This window comes from Manis pentadactyla, chromosome 8 (genome assembly GCF_030020395.1).
Source record: "Manis pentadactyla isolate mManPen7 chromosome 8, mManPen7.hap1, whole genome shotgun sequence".
Classification (NCBI taxonomy): Eukaryota; Metazoa; Chordata; class Mammalia; order Pholidota; family Manidae; genus Manis; species Manis pentadactyla.
The window spans coordinates 110,371,520-110,376,878 of NC_080026.1; positions in this window are offsets into that span (position 1 = coordinate 110,371,520).

Below are 5,359 nucleotides of genomic sequence, written 5' to 3' on the forward strand. Positions count from 1 at the left end.
GGTCCCAACCACGTGTGTTTGCAATCTTAGCGGGGCTGCTGACTCCTTTTTCTCCCTTTCCCCTGATGTTTAATCAATTGTCAAGCTGCCATAGCTTTCACCTCCAGCTCCTCCTTTCCCCTCCCACTGCTGCACCCTCGGCACAGCCACGCTTTCCCTCCCCTGGACTATCGAGCACCTTCTGACTTGTCACCACGGTCAGCCTCTGTCCCCCCTATTCTTCCCGCGCATGGATGCCTGAGTTCTAGTTCTGGACTTCAAGGATGATCAGCTCTTTTACTCATAAATCCCTGTGGCTTCTCACTTGATTGCAGAATGAAGTCCAAACGTCATGGCCCAGCACTGAATGTGAGTCCCTGAGCCCTCCCCACGTGAGCACCACCGCTGCTTGCTGCCCAAGCCCGACTCCCGCCTGTCTTTGTGGGGCTGCTGCCCCTGCAGATCCTACACCACCTCTCCCTTAGTGTCCCCTGAAGGCTCAGCTGGAAACAAGAATTCCCTTGTACTGTGCATTACAGCTTTTTATCTGTCATCTCAACTTTCTATGGCACTATAGGCTCCTGGAAGACAAGATCCATGTCTGATTCATTTAAGTGTCCATCAGGGCACACCCCACGGTGTTAAACACATGGTAAATATTTGATAAAATATCAGTTGGGAAGTGGCCAAATGGGTGAATGAATGAATGAGGGAGTGGAAAAAATCAGTGAAATCTCCAAGGAACAGGAATCCATAAGAGAAATGAAGGTAGAGTGGAGAGAAAGCTGCAGGGCAGGGACAGGTTAATGCAGATGGCCAATACTTCAGTCTGCGAAGGATGAGGGAAGTTTCTTGGGAACCAGAGTAGTTCTCTTCTGAAAGAGAATCTTTGGGGCTGATACCTTCGTATGTAGCCCTTATCATCACTAATAACTACTCCATTTCCAAAATCATGAATTCAAATACTCCACAGTGAGAGCACAACTTCCATCAGCTTCCTTATTCAACTTCATCCACCACAACGGTCTGTGACTTCACTGAAACCACCAGTTCACTGACCCCTTTTACCTTCTCTCAAATGGTTAGGCCTTTTAATTTTCCTTTTATCAAGTTTGGGTACATGATCAACACTTGCCAGTACCTTAAACTCCCTCTAGTTAATCCTGGATGAAAGCAACATTCTGAGTCTTTTTTCACTCCAGTAGGCAGGAAATACTTGAGATTCTACGACAAATCCCCCAGGGCTAACCTTGACTGGCCTCTACACTTCCTAGCAACTCTACTGGACTTTCTTGGTCAATACACTCTACAATGACTATTTTAAACCTTCACGTGCTTTCCTAAAACATCTGACCTTCTTCTGTTTTTCAATTTCATGGAGAAAATAAATATCAGATGGGAACCATCATTTTTTTTTGTATCATTAATCTACAATTACATGAGGAACATTATGATTACTAGACTCCCCTCTTCACCAATTCTCCCCCACCTACCCCATTAGTCACTGTCCAACAGTGAAGTAAGATGCTGTAAAATCACTACTTGTCTTCTCTGTGTTGCACAGCCCTCCCCATGCCACCCGCCCATTATACATGCTAATCGTAAGGTACCCTTTCTTCTCCCCCCCTTCTCCCTCCCTTCCCATCCGTCCTCCCCAGTCCCTTTCCCTTTGGTAACTATTAGTCCCTTCTTGGGTTCTGTGACTCTGCTGCTGTTTTGTTCCTTCAGTTTTTCCTTTGTTCTTATATTCCACATATGAGTGAAATCATTTGGTATTTGTCTTTCTCCACCTGGCTTATTTCACTGAGCATAATACCCTCTAGCTCCATCCATGTTGTTGCAAATGGTAGGATTTGTTTTCTTCTTATGGCTGAATAATATTCCATTGTGTATATGTACCACCTCTTCTTTATCCATTCATCTACTGATGGACACTTAGGTTGCTTCCATTTCTTGGCTATTGTAAATAGTGCTGCAATAAACATAGGGGTGCATCTGTCTTTTTCAAACTGGGCTGCTGCATTCTTAGGGTAAATTCCTAGAAGTGGAATTCCTGGGTCAAATGGTATGTGTATTTTCAGCTTTTTGAGGAACCTCCATACTGCTTTCCACAATGGTTGAACTAGTTTACATTCCCACCAGCAGTGTAGGAGGGTTCCCCTTTCTCCACAACCCTGCCAACATTTGTTGTTGTTTGTCTTTTGGATGGTGGCGATCCTTACTGGTGTGAGGTGATATCTCATTGTGGTTTCAATTTGCATTTCTCTGATGACTAGGGATGTGGAGCACCTTTTCATGTGTCTGTTGGCCATCTGAATTTCTCCTTTGGAGAACTGTCTATTTAGTTCCTCTGCCCACTTTTTAATTGGATTACTTGCTTTTTATTTGTTTAGGTGCATGAGATCTTTATATATTTTGGATGTCAACCCTTTATTGGATCTGGCATTTATGAATATATTCTCCCATACTGTAGGGTACCTTTTTGTTCTATTGGTGGTGTTCTTTGCTGTAGAGAAGCTTTTCAGCTTGATATAGTCCCACTTGTTCATTTTTGCTGTTGTTTTCCTTGCCCGGGGAGATATGTTCAAGAAGAGGTCACTCATGTTTATGTCTAAGAGGTTTGTGCCTATGTTTTCTTCCAAGAGTTTAATGGTTTCATGACTTACATTCAGGTCTTTGATCCATTTTGAGTTTACTTTTGTATATGGGGTTAGACAATGGTCCAGTTTCATTCTCCTACATGTAGCTGTCCAGTTTTGCCAGCACCAACTGTTGAAGAAGCTGTCATTTCCCCATTGTATGTCCATGGCTCCTTTATCGTATACTAATTGACCATACATGTCTGGGTTAATGTCTGGATTCTCTAGTCTGTTCCATTGGTCTGTGTCTCTGTTCTTGTGCCAGTACCAAATTGTCTTGATTACTGTGGCTTTGTAGTAGAGCTTGAAGTTGGGGAGCGAGATCCCCCCCACTTTATTCTTCCTTCTCAGGATTGCTTTGGCTATTCGGGGTCTTTGGTGTTTCCATATGAATTTTTGAACTACTTGTTCCAGTTCATTGAAGAATGTTGTTGGTAATTTGATAGGGATTGCATCAAATCTGTATATGGCTTTGGGCAGGATGGCCATCTTGACGATATTAATTCTTCCTAGCCACGAGCATGGGATGAGTTTCCATTTGCTGGTGACCTCTTTAATTTCTCTTAAGAGTGTCTTATAGTTTTCAGGGTATAGGTCTTTCACTTCTTTGGTTAGGTTTATTCCTAGGTATTTTATTCTTTTTGATGCAGTTGTGAATGGAATTTTTTTTCCTGATTTCCCTTTCTATTGGTTCATTGTTAGTGTATAGGAAAGCCACAGATTTCTGTGTGTTGATTTTGTATCCTGCAACTTTGCTGTATTCCGATATCAGTTCTAGTAGTTTTGGGGTGGAGTCTTTAGGGTTTTTTATGTACAGTATCATGTCATCTGCAAATAGTGACAGTTTAACTTCTTCTTTACCAATCTGGATTCCTTGTATTTCTTTGTTTTGTCTAATTGCCGTGGCTAGGACCTCCAGTACTATGTTAAATAACAGTGGGGAGAGTGGGCATCCCTGTCTAGTTCCCGATCTCAGAGGAAAAGCTTTCAGCTTCTCTCTGTTCAGTATGATGTTGGCTGTGGGTTTATCATAGATGGCCTTTATTATGTTGAGGTACTTGCCCTCTATTCCCATTTTGTTGAGAGTGTTTATCATGAATGGATGTTGAATTGCGTCAAATGCTTTTTCAGCATCAATGGAGATGATCATGTGGTTTTTGTCTTTCTTTTTGTTGATGTGGTGGGTGATGTTGATGGACTTTCGAATGTTGTGCCATCCTTGCATCCCTGGGATGAATCCCACTTGGTCATGGTGTATGATCCTTTTGATGTATTTTTGAATTCGGTTTGCTAATATTTTGTTGGGTATTTTTGCATCTACGTTCATCAGGGATATTAGTCTGTAATTTTCTTTATTGGTGGGGTCTTTGCCTGGTTTTGGTATTAGGCCTCACAAACTTTTAAAGTTCAAACGTGAAACACTATTTACTATTGTTGGTATTGACCCTTGATCTCCTATTATTATACTGACCGTTCATATTTGCCAAAGGTTGAAAGGGAAGTTAAAAATACCAGCAGTCAAGACAAGCAGATGTACCTCGCCCACACCCTCTGTTTAACGGTGTTAACCCTGCCAAGTTTCTTCAGGGAGGTGTTGAGGATAAGGGAGCAGTGCTAGAAGCTTTTAGACCAATACACTTTGACATCTCTTGCTCTGTAATCCCAAGTGAGCAGCTGTAGTTTATTAAACAGTGGCAAGAACCTCCAAGTGCTCAGAAGTCGGAGATGACAGCAACTGACTAGAAAGCACCTTCTCACCATGTGCAATCAGCAGATTTATGCTAGCAAATGAAACACATTGGGAGAACAGAGGTGACAGCAGGGTCCATGTGTGGGAATGCAGCATGCCTGGCGGTGTCCAAGGTAACTCGCTTCACTGTGTCAGACAGCAGCAAACCAGCTGGGCAGCTGGGCAGGGCTCGCGCTATCAAGAGCCTTCTCCTTTCCCGCCTCCCTTACCCCTGAGGGCTGTTGGTCCTCTCTGTTTATTCCCACTGAAAAAGACATGACAGCAGAAGCAGCCAAAGCAACAAGACCGGAGTCCTGCTCCAGGGGGGTCAGGAGAAGGTGTGTGGGAGTAGTCCTTTTTAGCTGACAGCAAAACAACCTGCAACTACCGAGGGTGACTCCTCGGCAGCCAGGCTCTCTGCTAAATCCATGAGACGAATTATCTGTTGACCTCACAAAAGCTTCCTGTAAGGGAGATCCAGTTCACAGGCAGGAAAACTGAGGTTCGAAGAATTTAAGAGACTTGCCCAAACTTGCATAACTATTAAGTCACTCCAGGATGTGTCTCATACTTTGCTCCATTTGTCTAAGACAAATAGGAGAACCTCAATGTTTATATCAACTGGCCTCAGACCTATACAACTGTTCATCCTCCTTTGGGAAACGCCCTGACCAGTAGTGTGGGGAGATGGCATAAAAAGCCTCACTATAAAAAAATAGCAGGCTGACTCTTGGTGAAAAAGTGAATCCAGGATGCCAACCAATTACCAGTGGCAAAAATCAGGGGAAACAATAAAACTCTTGAATGGCAGTGTCATCATAACTCTGAGCATTTCTGCAATGTTGGTTCACTTGTTTGTGTGTTTTGAGCTGCACAACTCTTTTACATGGTATCTTGGCTGAAGGACAGGATGTCAAACAGAAACAGAGCTGCTACAACTGAAGCTGGGGGTCAGGGAACAGGAACAGAGCTCCCTAAGACACCCCTGCGGGACTAGTTTATAACCCCCTCA